The sequence below is a fragment of the Petaurus breviceps genome, unplaced genomic scaffold, assembly GCF_028583685.1.
Source record: "Petaurus breviceps papuanus isolate PSGF00001 unplaced genomic scaffold, PetGlider_PUasm1.0 38, whole genome shotgun sequence".
Classification (NCBI taxonomy): Eukaryota; Metazoa; Chordata; class Mammalia; order Diprotodontia; family Petauridae; genus Petaurus; species Petaurus breviceps.
The window spans coordinates 46328170-46346539 of NW_027186304.1; positions in this window are offsets into that span (position 1 = coordinate 46328170).

Below are 18370 nucleotides of genomic sequence, written 5' to 3' on the forward strand. Positions count from 1 at the left end.
ATATATATATATATATATATAGTAAAAGAGCGACTATATTTCCCTCCCTCTTATCCCACCTCCCACTTGTTCTATTCTCTACTTTGATCCTGTCCCTTTTCAAAAGTGGGTGTATCCAACTTCCTTCTCCCCCAAGACTGACCCTCCTTTCCATCATCCCCCCTCTGATCCCTTTCCTCCCTACTCTCCTGTAGGGTGAGATACCCTATTTAGTGTGTATGTCATTCCCTCCCTGAGCCAAATTCAATAAGAATAAGGTTTTGCTGTTTTGCCTTCCTGTTCTTACCCTCCATTGTAACCGTTTTCCCTTGCCTCTTCCATTAAGATAGTTTACCTCATTCTGTCTCTCCCCATCTCCTCTTGTTATATTCCTCTCTCATCTCTTAATTTCACCTTTCCAATATCATCCTTTCCTATTCAATTGGTCCTGTGCCCTCTATCTATGTCTACCTGTAAACATATATACACGCATTCACATATATTCATATGCCCATATACCCTCCTGTACAGAAAAAAAAAAAAAAATATATATATATATATATATATATATGTGTGTGTGTGTGTGTGTATTTCTATTCCCTTCAACTATTTTCATACTGAGAAAAGTTTCATCAGTTATAATTATTGTTTTTTCATGTAGGAATGTAAATAGTTCAACTTTGATAAGTTTCTTATGATTACTTTTCCCAGTTTGCCTTCTCATGCTTCTCTTGCTTCTTGTATCTGAATGACAAATTTTCTGTTCAACTCTGTTTTTTTCATCAAGAATTCTTAAAAGTCTTCTATTCCATGCAATGACCATATTTTCCCCTGAAACATGATGCTCAGTTTTGCTGGTTAGGTGATTCTTCGTTTTAATCCCACCTCCTTTGACCTCTGGAATATCATATTCCAACCTTTCTATCCCTCAGTGTAGAGGCTGCCAGATCCTTTTTTATCCTTGTGTTTCCACAGTATTCAAATTCTTTCTTCCTGACTGCTTGTAATATTCTCTCCTTGATCTGGGAATTTAAGAACCTGGCTATAATATTCCTAGGAGTTTTCTTTTTGTGATCTTTTTCAGGAGATGATGGGTGGATTCTTTCAACCTCTGTTTTGCCCTCTGGTTCTTAAACATCAGGGCAGTTTTCCTTGAGAATTTCTTGGAGGATGATTTCTAGGTTCTTTCTTTGGTCATGGCTTTCAGGTAGTTCAATAATTTTAAAATTATCTCTCCTGGATTTTTTTCTAGGTCAGTGGTTTTTCCAACGAAATATTTCACATTGCCTTATCTTCTTTCATTTGTTTGAATTTGTTTAACAGCATCTTGATTTCTCATAAAGTCACTAACTTCCATTTGCTCCAATCTAATTGTGAGGAAATGATTCTCTTTAGTGAGCTTTTGAGACTCTTTTTCCATCTGGCAAATTCAGCTTTTTAAGGCATTCTTTTCCACATTGCCTTTTTGAGCCCCTTTTGTCATTTGAGTTTTCTATTTTTTAAGCTGCTATTTTCCTCAGTCAGGCTGTTGATTCTCATTTCATAATTTTCTTGCATTGTTCTCATTTCTCTTCCCAATTTTTCCCCCACTTCTCTTTTTTGCTTCTTAACGTCCTCCATGGCCTGTAACCAGCTCGTATTTTTCTTTGAAGCTTTTGATGAGGGAGTTCTGACTTCACTGTCTTCCTCTTCTTCCATGCTTTGATCCTTTTTGTCACCAAAACAGGAGTGTAATTTTGGGGTGCCCTGTTTTTTTTTTTTGCTTTCTTTCCCTGTTCACATGTCCAATAAATCACTTGACCTCTGGACTTTTTGCCACAGTAGGACTCTGCCAGCAGACAGGGGACCTTTGTACCAAACACTGGGCTTTCCTCATCTGCCAAAGGTATTATTTGGGTGCCCTCTTTGAAGCCTCCATACCCTCTGGCAAGCTGGTCTCACACCTCAGGACCTCCGCCCTAAACCGCAATCCATATCCAAGAAGGTTAAAGCAAGAGTGATTACCCCTCAGATTGGTTGCTTGGTCCACGTGGGGCTGGTTTCATGTCCAGGGCTCCTCAGTGGCTTCTTGCCCCAGGGGCAAAAGCACTCCCAACTACTGGATCCCAAAGTCCACACTGCACTGACCTCTCACTTTGTCTTTTTCATCTGTGTGTTGATAATTCTGGAAACCACCATAGCTGCTGGTGATCTGAAGTCCCTTCAGCTGGTGGTTGGTCAGGTTCTCCCTGGGGCTAAAACCTCTGGTTTGTGTGGAGCTGGAGTCAGCTCCAAGAGTGGATGCACTGGCTGATTCCTGCTGGCCTGCCAGGCTCTCCTCAGTAGGAGGTTAGCTTCTCTGTGTAATTTTGTGGGTTGTGTAGCTCCAAAGTCTGTCAGAGTCCCCTTTTCACTTGAATTGGGGATGGTCAAAACCAGAGCCCCTTGGAAGTGCTCTTTCTACTCCACCATCTTGACTCCACCCCCCCAGAATTTAAGGTCCTTAAGACTTGGTCACATCCTACCTTTCTAGTTTACTTTGCTCTACACATAATCCAAGCATTGCATTGTCTACTGTCCTTGTAATTCTTCCAACTTGGATTTCTATCTTTTGTCTCTGCTTTTCACTGTTAGTCCCCCATACACACTGTATTATGTGAATGTAGTTTAAAATAGCATTTCCATGTGAGTTTTCTGGGTCAAACTTTATCTTCATGATAAATTCTTGCATCAATAACTTAGTCTGGTAATGTTGGACAAGTTGCTTAACCCACATTGGCCTCCAAAAAGCAAAAGAAAAAAAATTAGTCTGTTCAGCTGGATAAAGAAATGAATGCTGATGAAGTGGGTGAGAGAGTAAATGGAGGAAGAATGATCAGAGTAAGCTGCTAATATATTGCCCCAAATTTAAGGAAAGAAAAATAAAATACTTGATTAATTTCCTTCCACAAATCTATCAGATTAGTGAAGGAGCTATCAATGATATCAACCAACTGTAGAAAACTTAAGTTACTTCCTTTGAAATAATTTCACTATCTGCTATATAAGGGAGAGGCAAAGGGAGTGCTGGTATTCTCTCTAAATATATTTTATCTAGTGCCACATATAAATTTTTCTCTTTTTTGACAGAGATTGGGACTATATCAGTGATTTATTTTACCAAATTCAGATTTACTTTGAAACTGTTCAAAGGGAATGTCATTCTGATTACTTTGGATATTTTAATTTCATGTCATCACTACTAGTATTATGAGATAATTTATAGAGTATAGGGGAATCTGGTGGTGCATTAAGTAGATATAGTTCAATGAATAAAGGTGTTCAGTTGAATAGTTCAGAATGAAGATGACTGAGTTCAAATCCACTTGGATTCACTATATACTTTGCTATGGACTAGAATAAAGGGGGTTCTTTTCTACCTGGCAAGTGTATTCATTATAAAATTTTTATTCTGTGAGAAGGAGTGGTGAAGGTACTGAATAAACAAGTAACTGAACCAGAAATTTGTAAACCAAAGCAAGGTATAATGAGTTTGCCAGTGAGGGTAGCTCTCCCATTTGGATAGAAACACATTATTCAGTGAGGAAGAACTGTTTTTTTATAGAGCTGGAGAGGAGTAAGGATGCAGCAAAATGAGAGGTCAAGGTCTCAGTTGCTGAGGATCTAGGCTGACCTGATACAATAATCCCTTTCCTGTTTCAGGATTAGGGTTTAATATAAAATGATGGGGGTTACAGGGAACTTGACTGTTTCTCACAACAGATTGCACAATAGGATACCATGCCATGTCCTATTTTGGGTTACTGGTATTACAAGCACTACAGACATAAATGTGTGAAAAAAAATGGAGTAATTTTGAAAATGGAATAGCTCTAGATACATAGAATAAAGCTTTGGATAATGACTATAAACAAATTTTAGAGCTATAGAACCCACAAAGTCATAGAAGAAACAAATCTCCCACTGAAGACAGCCTGGCAAGCCGACAGGAAGGGTCTATAGCACCAGGCTGTTGGCCGGGACCCACGGTACAAACTACTCAGAACAGACTTCAGGGGAGTGAATCACCAGCAACAATTGCACATTCCAGACTTCTCAACCCATAAATGCCAAAGAGGAAGTAAAAGGTCACTAGGAAACTCTGTTAGAACTGGGTGAGAGAAGAGCTTGTTCTCACCCAGAGGGCGTGGCAGCGCAGCAGCTGCAGCTGCTGCCTCATGGCTGTCTCAGGAGCTCCTGGCCTGTAGATCAAAGGGGAACCAAGAGATCATTCAGAGGGTAATCACTCTTGCTTTGACCTGCTTGGATCTGGGTCGCAGTCTTGGGTGACAGTCCTGGGGTAAGGAATACTAGTGTGCCAGAGCTTGTGGTGGATGCAGAATGGGGGCCCTCCACATAGCTCTGATAACAGTGCTGACAACAACTGTGAAAACCCCATCAATTTGGGACACAGCTCTCTCCACTCCAGAAGCAGAGTTCTATCATGGAAAGATCTCAAAAGTCAAGTAATTGGTTGGCAATATGACCAAACAGAGGAAGTACAATAAGACCACAGAATCTTTTTTGGGAGACAAAAAGTATCAAGACATGGAACCAGAAGAAGAAAACAAAGACAAACTCCTGCATCAAAAATTGCCAAGAAAAATGTAAATTTGTCACAAGCCATGGAGGAGCTCAAGAGTGATTCTGAAAATCAAGAAAGAGAAGTGGAGGAAAATTTGGAAAGAGAAATGTGAATGATGCAAGAAAAGTGAGTCAACAGTCTGATTGAAGAAAATAATACCTTAAAAAATAGACTAACTCAAATAGCAAAAGAGGCCCAAAAATTCCACAAGGAGGAGAGTGCCTTAAGAAGCCAAATTGGCAGGGTGCAGCTTGGTGGCACAGTGAGTAAAGCACCAGCCCTGAAGTCAGGAGGACCTGAGTTCAAATCCAGCCTCAGACACTTAACAGTTACTAGCCATGTGACCTTTGGAAAGTCACTTAACCTCAATTTGCCCTCCAAAAAGAAAAAAAAAAGCCAAATTGGCCAGATGGAAAAGGAATTTCAAAAACTCACTGAAGGGAATAATTCCTTCAAAATTTGATTGGAGCAAATGGAAACTAATGACCTTATGATAATTCAAGACACTATAAAATAGATCCAAACAAATGAAAAATTAGGAGGCAATGTGAAATATTCCCTTAGATCCAGGAAAGATAATTTAAAAATTATTGGACAACTTGAAATCCATGACTAAAAAAAGAGCCTAGATGGGGCAGCTGGGTGGCACAGTGAATAGAGCACTGGCCCTGAAGTTGTGAGGACCTGAGTTCAAATCTGGCCTCAGACACTTGGCCCTTGCTAGCTGTGTGGTCTTGGGCAGCTCAATTAGCCCCCATTGCCCCACAGTCCCCCCTCCAAAAATAAATAAAACAAAAGAGCCTTGAAATCATCCTTCAAGAAATTCTCAAGGAAAATATACATATTATAGAATGAGAGGGCAAAATAGAAATTGAAAGAATTCACTGATTGCCTCTTGAAAAAGACCTGAAAAAGTAAACTCCTTGGAATATTATAGATAAATTCCAGAGTTCCCAAGCAGTCAGGGAGAAACAATTTGAGCACTGTGGAAACACAATCAGGATGACACAAGATCTAACGACTTCTACATTAAGGTATCAAAGGGCTTTGAATATGATATTCTGGAGGTCAAAGGAGCTAGAATTAAAACCTACCCAGCAAGACTGAGTATAATGCTTCAGGGGAAAATATGGTCATTCAATGAAATAGAGGAGTATAAATATTCTTTTTCTAAATAAAATTTTATGTTTATTTTTAGTTTATATAATTCATTTCCACAAGATTTTGAGTTACAAATTTCCTCCCCATCATTACCCTACCCACCACCCCAAAACTGCGATCCCACTGAATATGCCCTTCTCCAATCTGCTCTCTCCTATATTCTACCCCATTCCTCCTCCAACTTTCCAGTAGGGCAAGATGGATCTCTATGTCCCAGAGCCTGTATATTTATTTCCCAGTTGCATGCAAAAAAATAATAATATGTATGTGTGTGTGTTTAAACATTTGATTTTCAAACATTGAATTCCAGATTCTTTCCATTCCTCCATCATCACCCACCCTTGCTGGGAAGATAAGCAACTCAGTATAGGTTGTACATGTGAAGCCATGCAAAACATTTCCATAGTGGATATATTGTGAAAGATTGACTATACTTCCCTACATCTTATCCCATCCCCCTCTTGTTTTATTCTCTACTTTGACCCTGTCCCTTTTCAAAAGTGTGTGCTTCCAACTTCCCTCTGAATCTGCCCTCCCCTCCATCACCCTACATCTCATCCCCTTTCCCCCCACTCCCCTGTAGGGTGAGATACTCTATTTAGTGTGTATGTCATTCCCTCCCTGTGCCAAATTCAATGAGAGTAAGGTTGACTCATTCCCTTTTGCCTTCCTGTTCTTCCCTTCCATTATAACAGTTTTCCCTTACCTGTTCTATATGAGATAATTTATGCCATTGTATATCTCCCCATCTCCTCTCATTATATTCCTTTCTCACCTTTCAATTTCATCTTTCAAGTATCATCCCTTCCTATTTAATTGGTCCTGTGCCCTATGCTTATGTATGCCTATACACAAATATATACACACATATATATTAATATGCACATATACCCTCTTACATAGATATATATGTACATATATACACATATATACACATGTATAATATAAACATATATACATATATATATACACATATATATTTGTATTTCCTTCAACTATTCTCATACTGAGAAAAGTTTCATAAGTTACAATTATGGCTTTTCCATGTAGGAATGTAAATTCAAATGAGTTCAAATTTGTTAAGTTCCTTATGATTTCTTTTCCCAGTTTACCTTCTCATACTTCTCTTACTTCTTGTATCTGAATGTCAACTTTCCTATTCAGCTCTGGTTTTTTCATCAAGAATGCTTGAAAATCCTCTATTACATTAAATGACCATATTTTCTCCTGAAATATGATACTCAGTTTTGCTGGGTAGTTGATTCTTGGTATTAATTCCAGCTCCTTTGACCTCCAGAATATCATATTCAAAGCCTTTGATCCCTCAGTGTAGAAGCTGCCACATCTTATTTTATTCTGATTGTGTTTCCACAGTATTCAAGTTGCTTCTTCTTGCCTGCTTGTAATATTTTCTCCTTGATCTGGGACCTCTGGAACCTGGCTATAATATTCCCAGGAGTTTTCTTTTTGGGATTTTTCAGGAGGTGATTAGTGGATTCTATCAGACTTTATTTTTCCCTCTGGTTCTAAAAATTCAGGGCAATTTTCATTGAGAATTTCTTTGAGGATGAATTCTAGATCCTTTTTTTCAACATGGCTTTCAGGAAGTCCAATAATTTTTAAATTATCTCTCCTGTATCTATTTTATAGGTCAGTGGTTTCCCCAATGAGATATTTCCCACTGCTTTCTATTTTTTCATTTGTTTGGATCTGTTTAGTAGTACCTTGATTTCTCATAAAGTCACTAGCTTCCCTTTGCTCCAATCTAATTCTGAAGGAATGATTCTCTTCAGCCAGCTTTTGAGATTCTTTTTCCATCTGGCAATATCGGCTTTTTAAAGCATTCTTCTCCTCATTGGCTTTTTGAGCCTCTTTTGCCATTTCAGTTAGTCTGTTTTTAGGGTGTTATTTTCTTCAGTCAGGTTGTTGACTCTCTTTTCATGATTTTCTCTCATCATTCTCATTTCTCTTCCCAATTTTTCCTCTAATTCTTTTATGTGGTTTTCAAAATCCTTCTTAAGCTCCTCTATGGCCTATAATCAGTTCATATTTTTCTTGCAAACTTTTGGTGCAGGAGCTCTGACTTCGTTGTTTTCCTCCTGTTCCATGCTTTGATCCTTTTTGTCACCCAAAAAGGAATCCAATGTTGGTTTGCTGAGCTTGCTTTTCTTCATTTGCTTGCTCATATTGTCACTCAATTACTTGACTTTTGAGCTCTTTGCCACAGTAGAACTCTGCTTCCAGAGAGGGGAGCTTTGTCACAAATTGCTGGGGTTTACTCAGTTGCCAGAGCGATTAGTTGGCTGCCTTCTCTGAGCCTCCACATGCTCTGGTTCACTGGTCATGCACCCCAGGATATGCACCCTAGACAGCAATCCAGATCTAAGCAGGTTAAAGCAAGAGCAATTACCCCTTAGACTGCTTGCTTGGTCCCCCTACAATCTACAGACCAGGAGCTCTGAAGCAGCCATGTGGCTGTGGCTGCCACCCCTCAGCCATTTCTCCCTCTGGGGGCAGAGTTTAGACCTCACTACTGGACTACCTTTTCCCAATGTCCACTGACCTCTCACGTTGTCTTTAGCATTTATGGGTTGACAATTCTGGGAACCACCGCCGTTGCTGGTGATCTACTCTTGCGATATTCCTGTTGCTGAGGCTATATCCTGGTGCTTATATGGGGCTGGACTCAGCTCCCAGAGCATTGCAATGGCCCCTTCCTGTCAGTCTGCTGGGCTGTCTTCAGCAGGAGGTTAGATTCTCTCTGTCACTTTGTGGGTTTTGTAGTTATAAAGTTTGTTTAGGGTCATTTTTACATGTATTGGAGGAGGTGGAAGCAGGAACCATGCAGAAGTCCTGTTTCTATCCCACCATCTTGACTCTGCCCCCACTTTTAAGTTTTCTTGATGACAAAACCAGAGCTGAACAGAAAATATGACTTTCAAATACAAGAAGCAAGAGAGGCATGAGAAGGTAAACTGGAAAAAGAAATCATATGGTACTTATTAAAGTTGAATTTTTTACATTTCTTTACGGGAAAATTATAATTGTAACTCATGAGACATTTCTCAGTTTGAGGATAACTGATGGGAATATATATGTAAACATGCATACATATATGTATGTATAGGAGGTTGTATGTGTGTATAAATATATATGTATATATATATGTGTGTGTGTGTACATGTATATGTAGATAGAGGGCACAGGAGTGGTTGAATATGAAAGGATGACATCTAAAAAATAAGATTAGATGAGAGAAGGATATATTGGGAGAAGGAGAAAGGGAGAAATAGAATAGGGTAAATTATTTCCTATTAAAGAGACAAGAGAAAACTGTTACAATGGAGGGGAAGAGCAGGAAGGTGAAAGTTGAATGGGCCAACCTTATTCTCATTGAATTTAGCTTAAGGAAGGAATAACATATACACGCAATTGGGTATCTTACCCTACAGGACAATAGGGGGGTAGGGGATAAGAGAGGGGAGGATAGAAGGGAAGGCAGATTGGGGAAGAGGGTAGTTAGAAGCAAACATTTTTAAAAAGGAAAAGGGTCAAAGTAGAAAATAAAATAAGTGAGGGGGGATAGGATGGAGGGAAATATAAGTCTTTCACAATATAACTACTATGGATGTTTATTTTGTGTGTGTGTGTGTGTGTGTGTGTGTGTGTGTGTAACTATACATGTACAACATATATTGAATTGCATTTCCTCCCAGTGGGGACAGGTGAGGAGGGAAGAGGGGAAAGAATCTAGAAATCAAAGTTTTAAAAATAAATGTTAAAAAAATTGTTTTTTTTATATGCAACTAGGAATTAATATATACAGGCACTGGAGTATAGAAATCAATCTTGCTCTACTAGAAAGTTAGGGGTGTTAAGGGGGAGGATATAAGAGAGAACAGATTGGGGGAAGTGGTATTCAATAGGCTCACTATCTTGTGGTGGGGGTAGGGGAGAAATGGGGAGAAAATTTGTAACTCAAAATCTTGTGGAAATTAATGTTAAAAACTAAAAATAAATAAAATTGGGGGAATTTTTTTTAAAGAATAAGTGAGAAGCACCTAGAGATGTCTGTTCTGACTCCTCTGAAGCCACAGGATAACTCCACATAACATGTGGGGATTGGCGCTCTATGGAACAAAAATTTCAATATGTGTATATATGTGTATTTAATTCAATATGTGTATTTATGTATATTTCAATATGTATATTTATTTCAATATGTGTATATATGCATGGAACAAAATTTTCAAGTGTAGCTCCAATTTACAGGTGTCACTTATCAAAAAGGAAGAGTAATAAAATCAATGGCCTCAGATATATTTATACAAATATGCAGAAAATGTATAAACGAATTGTGGACTAGACATTTTAGCAGAAGGAAGCAGATTGACCTCATTGGTATCAAGGAGATAAAGTGGGATGTGAAATATTTCTAAACTTCTGGCAGGACAAGGAAGAGAATAAATAAAATAGTCAAAAATGTAGAGGTATTAAAAAATAACTTCCATTTGTAAAGGATATACAGAATGCTGATGTAAGGGTAATATATACATACTTATACACACACTTAATACATTCACGTACACACACACATAGTGGGATATTAGTATAAGAACATCAAGAATTATAAAATTCAGGAAGAATTAAAGCTAGCAATGAATGATTATTACAACAATTAAAAACACTTTTCTTTTAACCTGTGACACAAGTAATATATTTTTATAATATAATTACTTAAAAAAGAAAGAAATGGGTGAATTATCAAGGAAGAAAGAAACAAAGTAGGTTAGCAGGGTTTTATTTTTTATTCTTTTTCCTCTAAAAGGAAAATTATTTCAAAATGCATTGCAGAAAATAAAAATGGTTAAAAAGGATTTGAAATTGAAGACAATTAGGGAACTTCTAAGGGGTACTTGTAGCTGACCCATTTCAGTTCAAGGGGCTAGACCTGTTTAAACAATTTCCAGGTGCTAAAAGATTTGGCTTGTTTTTTCATTTGTTTGTTTCGTTTGTTTGTTTGGTTTTTACTCAGCCTATAGCCATGGTCATGGAAAACAGAGCTGTAAGGGTATAGCTCCTATGTTTTTGCAGAGGTATAAAGGAGACTTCATGTTCTTTCATTATCAATGCTATACAATGTAACCCACTTCTTTCAGTTTCCTGCCCAGTACCTTGTTGTTATGGAGACTGTCCTTTAAGGCCTCCTTCTCTGTACCACCCTTCACTGCCCCCCCCCCAAGCCCCAGAGTAGGATTATCTTTTTCACATAAATTAATTCAGATTCATTTAAAAATTTACAGGTGCTTAAACCTTGCTCTGTCCTGCTTCCTTTCTTTCCTTTTGTGGAACTGTCTTCTGTACTACTGACCCACCCTATCTGTTTGATACAAAACACTTGTTTCACCGACATATTCAGATTTTTAAAAATAGTTTCTAATAAGGGCTCGAATGAAAAATCATGGCCAAGGGGAGTGATTCCAATTTGCAATAGAAAGAATAAATGTGGATTTTTCAAATTAGGAGCCAGCGAGTTTGACTTTGATTTCTTGCAAAATTGTAGAATTTATTATTAAAGAGATGACTTGTGAGCACTCTAGAAGTGAAGCTGTGATCATTTATAGACAGAATGGGTTCATAAAGAACAAGTTATGCTAAACTAACCTGATTTCCTTTTCTGACAGTGTTTCTAAGCCGGCAGACATCCCCATACAAATGTATTAGAAACTGCATGCTTTATTTTTGGCAAGGTGTTATAAAAATCTGCCCATTACGTTTTGGGAAGCAGTGCTAAGACTGGTATTAGATGATAATATAAGTGTATGGATTCAGAAACTGTTGTGTGACTGGACACAAATAATAGACTTTAACAAAACTGTATTACACTAGAGGGACGTATCTACAGTAATGGATGACTAAATGTAAGGGTTATGGGATTTAAAGATCTTCCATGCCCCGTTGGACTTGCTGACGTAGCAGGAAGGGGCGGAGCAAGAGGAAGCGGAAGCCAAGCTAGCGTTCCTTCGGTGGCTGGCGGTGGTGGTGATGGCGGCAGCAGCAGAGGCAGTGGCAGCGCGAAGCCCTTTTTGAGTTAGAACTGCTAAGGACTTTCTGCTAAGGACTCCTGCTGAGGACTGCCAGGGGCCGGAGCTGCTGGGAGTGCGCTTCCAGGACGCTGGGTGGTTGCTGTGCGTGGGGAGAGGAGGACCTTTGCCTGAGGTAGCCTGTTCTGTTTTAAAGGCTTGAAAATGTGGGTGCTTTCTACTTTATCTACCTGTGCCAATGTCATAACTACTCTGATGGCTTTCACTTTCTGGTTTTGGGACTCAGTCTTTTGGTATCTTAATAAATTTTCTAGTTTATTTCCTCATATGGCAAACATGACGTATTTTCTAATGGATAATTATATCAGCATATTTGTAATCTCTATAGGCATTGTGAATATGGCATTGCTGATACACTAATGTACATTGGCACTTTTTCTCGTCTTACAACCTCAGAGAGTTACTTCATACACTGAGATATTAAGTACTTCATTCGAAGTGTGCAGTGCCAGTATGTAAGTCAAGACTTGAAGCCAGGTACTCCTGACTTCAAGAACAACTCTCTTTTCACTTTGCAGGATTGCTTCTCAATATAATGTTAGGTTACATTAATAGAAGCTTAATATTAAAAGGAGAGAGTTAAAAGTCTCATATTTTCTACTCAAATCTGGTCAGACCACATGTACAGTACTATGGTCAGTTCTCTTTTCCTCATTTTATGAAGGACTGAAAAATAGAGGTTCATGCATAAGAGGATGATCAGGATGGCAAGAGAGGACTTAGAAATTATTTTATGAGGATAATTTGAAGGTACTGGGAATGTTTTATTTGGAGAAGTGAATTACTAACAGTTGTAGATATTTGGAGTGCCAAATGGAAAAAAAAGACTATATTCCTTAGTTCTTTTGGGGAGAAGATTTAATTTCATACCATTACTTCTAGGAGAACTAGAAAAAAATTAGATATGATGTAAATGCAGATTCAAGTCTATAATCCATGCAAGCAAAAACTTCCTAACCAATTATTGTTAGGCGAAAACGAAAGAGATCTCTGTGGGAAGAAGTAATTTATAATCCCTAAACATGATCAAGAGTATGGAAAGCATTGGTATTCCTCCTTTCAATGCTAACATTTTTCCAGTGTTGCTATAAATCACTGAGGTTACCTTTTACAAAATAAAGATAAACATAACTTGAAGAGTAATGAAGAAATGCCTGGTAGGTGTGTGTAGGTTGTAATATGTAACCACTAAAGAACTCTTGAGAAGAAAAAGAGCAAAGATATCACCCAGGAATTATATAACATGAAGAGAAGATAGGCTGGCCACATGACAAGAACACAAGATGCAGGGAGTCAGAGTGCTCTGACAGTATTCTGTGGGGAAAGCAAGAAAGCTCTAGCACATTATGTGGATCCTCTATGGTGAACTTTCGAAAGAACACGGCTAAGTCATTGAGGATAAGCAGGCATGGATGCAGTGGGATTTTATTACTGAAAAGGCCTTAAGAATATTTGAGATGATGGGGGGGGGGGGGCAGGTAGCACAACGAGTAAGAGCACCGGTGCAGTGCCGGGATGACCTGGGGATCGAATCCAGGCTCAGACACTTAGCACCACACCCAGAAACACCTGGCTGTGTAACCTTGAGCAAGTTACTTAACCCCAATTGTTTATTAAAAAAAAAAAAAAGAATATTTGAGATGATAGATTTATTTGTATGTTTTATGTTCTCCATGAGTATATAGTCTTTTCTGCCTCCTGCAACTAAACCTTGGTAGAAATTCTACTAATCCTTCAAGAACCAGTTTAAAAGTGCTAGCCTGCATGAAACTCCTCCTGATTTTCTGAATGAAATGTTTCCATTCTTCTAATCTTATATTACACTTTAAAATTCTATACCATTATATTTTATTCAGCATTATACTTGTTACATGCTATTTCATATTTGTAATAAATAACAGCAGCTTTTATTTATTTAAAACTTTAAGATTTTTAAGTACTTAAAATGGTAGGTTCACATGTTTGGACATGTAAAGGACCTTAGAGACCATTAGGTTCAACGCATTCATTTTACATATGGATTAACCCAGAGAGTTAACTGATTTTCCTAGGGTCATATAGCTAGTAAGTGTTGAAAACAGTATCTGAACAAAGGCTCCCAATTTTAAGTCCCATGAACTTCCTACTATACCACACTATGAGAAAAGATCCTGTACAATGTTTTATACATAGTAATCATTAAGTAAATGCTCATTAAATTAATGACTAAATGCATGATATTCAAAAAGATTTGTCCTTTGTTTAGTATCTTATTTTGTATCTACAAATCCCTCGAAATATTGGAACAATTTTTTCTGGGTATTCTTTCTAGATTGGTATTTCCAAAGGTAGCAGACACACAGAAGCGTGCGCGCGCACACACACACACACACACACACACACACACTTGCCTTTTTGAAATTTATGAAAAAGGTCCCAAGGTATTTTTCTTGTACACCTGAGCATAAGTAAATTCCCTAACAAAAGAGAAATGAAAACAGGTTTTATTTAAATAGAGAAATTTAAGCTTATTTTCATATTGAAACATTTAAGAAATATTTTTACTACACACATATTTATATATATATATATATGTATATATAACATTCTAGAAACATAATTGAATTACTTAATTTTTCTCACAGGAACCTTATTTATTTGATATACTATATAGTATTATATCAAGCACAGTTTGAGAAATATTGCTCTGAAACATACATAATTCTAGGAAATATGTTTATAAGTAATCAGATTATGACATCAATAGACCAAATACAGAGTAATTTTTATGATGTGTTTAAATATTTTCAAGTGGTATCATTAGTCTTATGCTAAACATTATAAAAATCACTTAAAAATAGATCTTGTCTACTATCTATCTAGCTTTTATACTTACTGTTACTAGAATCCAAAGACAGGACAAAGTTATGTCATACTGTAATGGGAATGGGAATTTAAGATTTTCCCTGTCCCTAGACCCTTTGATTGGCTTATGTGCACATGGAGCCTGTGGTAGGAGTCCTGTTTTTACTTAGTGATTGGGCAGTGCATTAAGAGGGTTGTGACATTCTCTGAGCCAGGAGGAGGCTATATAAACCCTGATATGAGACTTTGTTTTGGGGCTCACTTTCAGAAGTGTTTTCTGATTTGACCAGATGAGGCTCTGTGCAGCCATTGTTGATCCCCCCCAGCTTTGAAAACCCAGATGTTGGTACTTCCATCTCTTCAGAGAGAAGTACCTGAAGGAACAGAAAGACTCTAGAAAGCAAACATCTAGAGTAGCTGGCACCTCAAATATGCCCCTATTCCCAAATTCACACACTAGAGACTCTAGGAATTCCCTCATGTGTGAGGTTGGAGATTCTTGGTTAAGGTAATTTTCTTTTAGAAGGAGAGCTAATTCATATTATACATTTTCTGGTATATTCTGATCTGTATAATGTCCCTTGTTCCTGTTTTATATTGACTTGGATAAATGTGTTTATTTACTTTTTACTAAGAATCATGATCTTTGTCTAATTGGCATTTGGTGGGAAGTAAAGTCTTTGCCTATAGTTAGGTACATACTTTCCCTATAAAAAACAATCAAGAGAGTGACTTGAACCTAAGAATATTTATCCTAAGCTACCTATACTTAGAGGTGCAAAAAGATATACTTCTAGCCTGGTACCCCCTCTCTAAGGACAGAAGGTTGGCTATGTCAATCTCACATTCCCCTCTTGGAAGGAATCAAAATCTTTCATTGAGAAGAGTGGGCAGAGGAAATTCTAAAGACATAAGTTAATGCCTCTCTTTGAGCAACTACTAGACAAGCCCATGTGAATACACATGACCCATATGGGCAGCCTAAACAACCTACCCTTCAAATATTTGCAGTCAGCAGCTAGGTGGCACTGAGCACCAGCCCTGGACTAAGGAGTAAGGACTGAGTTCAAATCCAGCATCAGATACTTAACACTTACTAGCCATGTAAACTTGAGCAAGTTACTTAACCCCAATTGCTTAGGGATGTCCAGATGACTCAGAGAGTAAAAGCACCAGCCCCAGAGTTGGCATGACCTGGGGAGGGCTCAGACACTTAGCACCCACCCAGAAACACGTGGCCGTGTAACCTTGAGCAAGTTGCTTAACCCCAATTGCTTTAAAAAAAAGAAAAAGAAAAGAAAACAATCATGTTAGAACATCCACTTACATTCTTTTTTTGGAGGGGGGAAGGCAGGGCAGTTGGGATTAAGTGACTTGGCCAAGGTCAAACGAGATTTGAACTCAGGTCCTCATGACTCCAGGCCCGATGCTCTATTTACTGCTCCACTTATATTCTTGATCCCATTTCCTCCAGGTGACTTTTCCTGTGATCATTCTCTCTGTCTTTCTTTAATTTCTCCAGGACTAGGGAGGTGACAACCCTGCTATTCTCTGCTCTAGGCAGATTACATATGGAAAATTATGCTCTATTTACATTTTATGAAGAGTAAGTTGGATGTGGAAGGGTCTTGATATTTTTTAAAGCTTTATTGTGTTATTTATGCAAAAGCCTATGAGAATAATTTCAATAATTAAATTATTCTAATTATAAGAATTTCTGGTTTAAAAGAAAGGTCCAGACTGGGGTAGTTTCTCTATGCCTTTGAAGATAATTCTGACATAAACCATTTTGTAAATACACTTTATTGTATTCTCAAACAATAGGAAAAAAATTACACAATAAGAGTGAACATAGAAACAGAGACCAGGTGAATGTTCAGTTAACATTTTGCCTCATCAGGTATAACAATAGCTACTTAAAATGTCAGCACAGCTATAAGAATATTTTTCTTAAGTCAGTCTCTCACCACTCCTCCTTCCTTTCTACTTCAACAAAGATGAATGTTAGAGATATTTCTATTAACTGAAATAATTTAAAAAAATTCTACCTTCCCTGTGCCTGATCATTATCCTAATGTCATTTCAGCAAGGAATCCTTCCTGGGATGACTAATAGCAAAGGTCCTGGCAGGACAGGTTTTTAACTTGCTAGTAATTTGATAATAATGATGTGAAAATACTTCAGTACAGGACATATCTTGGGTAATAGGTAGTTTAAGATATATTTATGAATTTTTTTTCATTCTGGTAGCATCAACAACTTCACTTCTAACTATGATCTTAATATTATTTAATAATGTGTAGCTTAAAGCATCAACATTTGCTGCTTAATTGTTCTTCTTATATTAAAATAATTGAATGAAATTAGGCCATTTGACTTTGAGTTTAGAAGATTTAAGGAGTGAGCATGTTTTATCTCCAGAAAACAGAAATAGGAATAACTGGTTGAAATTGTAGGCAGAGCTTTTAACCTAAAGTAAGATCTTTCTAACAGTTAGAGCTTTCCCATGTGAAATGGTCCATCAAAGAGAATCTCCTTTTTCTATAGGTCTTGGACACTTGGACTTCTGGCCACTTGACATTGATGTTGAAAAAAAAGAAATTTCAGTCAGGCATGGATTGAACTAGATAGGTTGGAATTCCTTCTAGTCCTACATTTCCAGGATTCTTTATCAGCTCTTATCTCTCCTTCTGCTTCCTTGAATTTGCATAAGGTCTTGGAAGGTTAAATACTGAGTTCATTGGAATTTTAAACTGATCCATAAACCAGAAAGTCTCATATTCAAAGTTTTCTGGCCCTATCCTCAGACTTGAGAAACTTCATGCATCTGTAAGACAGAAGCATGCCCACACTCTTATCAATTGGAGTATCTTTTATATTTTCTATACTATGACATCTCCCAATTATGGATGATTGTTGAATACCCACTTTCGGGGAATGTTGGCAAAGAAATTTCACTTTTCTGAGAGGAATTGGACTAGATGACCAAGTGGTCTCAAATTTTAAGATTCTGTGACATGAAAACACACATAATGTAAAACGACACTGCTACTGGCATGTTTATAATAATATCTTGTATGTATAAAATCCTTAATATTTACAAATATTTTTCAAAAATATTTTCCTATTTAGTTTTTAAATAGACCTGTTTGTGGTGTTTAAGAATTAAAAAAAAGATGGGAAATTGACACATTACCATACCCTTTTTTTCCAGGGAAAATTCAAAGATTTTTATATAGTATCATAGGCAAGTACTTGATAAATGATTAAATTCTGTGATTTACAAAGAGGAAAAGTTAGATACTACAATCTATATTAATTGGTCTACCTCTTTACTATTGATTATACTTGATTTTATTCAATATAATATTTTATAACGCCACCCTTTTTTTTTCTTACCTCACCATTTTAGGGGTTTAAAAGATTTTTCAATTTCTAGATCACAAGGCCTGTGATTTCAATAAATGTACCAGTGTTTATGACAACCATGTGTGAGTATGAGAAAAGCATAAAGCTATTTACGAGTCCGAGGGTCAAAATAAGCATTTGCACACAAACACAGAAGTTCAGCCCTGTCCCCTGGGCTGTCTTTGTAGCATCTAACAGGAAAAAGTTTTCCAATCTGTTATTTTATGCAATTTCTTCAAAGCTTTCATGGGATATGTTGCCTTTGCTTACC